Source organism: Arachis ipaensis, chromosome B10, assembly GCF_000816755.2.
Source record: "Arachis ipaensis cultivar K30076 chromosome B10, Araip1.1, whole genome shotgun sequence".
Lineage (NCBI taxonomy): Eukaryota > Viridiplantae > Streptophyta > Magnoliopsida > Fabales > Fabaceae > Arachis > Arachis ipaensis.
The window spans coordinates 130,936,904-130,938,000 of record NC_029794.2 but is presented as its reverse complement, the minus strand read 5'-3'; positions in this window follow the sequence as shown (position 1 = coordinate 130,938,000).

The window sequence follows — 1,097 nt, the reverse complement described above, 5'->3', positions numbered from 1 at the left end:
TACTCAAAATAAAAATTATTTATTTGTTTTAATTAATTTATAATTTTATTTCTATTGTTATATTATTGTTGATTTTTCAAGATATTATTAAGACTTATTATATCATTGTTGGTTATTTAAAAATTAATATTAATATTTGTTATGTATTTTTTCTTTTTAGTTTACAAAATCGCAAATCTAATATAATCCAAATTGTTTGAAATTATATTGGATTCTCACTATTGTCACCTACTTTCTCTAATTTTTAATTTATCAACTCCATCCTATCCCACCCTTATGTCATCTCTAATTTTGGCCACCACAATTCTATTAGTACCATCACATTCTTAAATTCCAACAATAACAACAATATTCAATTTTTTTTATAATAAAAAGAAGTTTAAGAGAAGAAAGACATCAAAATCCAGAAAAATAGAAGAATAGAGTAACAGATCCGAAGACAGAGATGTGGAGAGAGGAGTATGAAGTCAAGGTCGTAGAGTTGGGGATGGAGACGTGAGGGTGGTGGTTGCGGTGGAGGTGAGGAATAAAAATAGAAGAGTGGCAGTGATAATAATAATTTTATTTTTTATTGTGTCATCTAAAACGGCCACATCACATAATAACGTGTCATTTGGTCTTTATTACTGCTGAAAAAATTACTCAAACGACAAAAAATTAAAAATAACAATAGAATTTCATATTGATATATATAAATGACTCATTAAAAAATTAAAATGTATATCTGTCTTTTTTTTTTTACCAAAAATATGAAGACTCGAACCCACAACCTCTTAGATGAGTATGGAAAGTTTATGCTATTTAAGCTATTATTCATTGGCGAAATGTATATTTGTCTACTATATAAAAATTTGTGTATATTTTTGTTATTTTTTTTTGTGAAAATATTATCTAGGACGGACATACATGGCTAGTTGGCTACATGCTTCCTTCTTAACGAATTGGAGCTTAACGAATGGGAGCTCACGGTAACGGTAAAATGTCTTTAAATGCTTTTTACCATTGTTTTTTTTTTTTCAATTAAACAAAATTTATTTTTTTATTTATTATATTTTATATTAATAATTTAGATTTAAAATTTATGATTTAGAATAAAG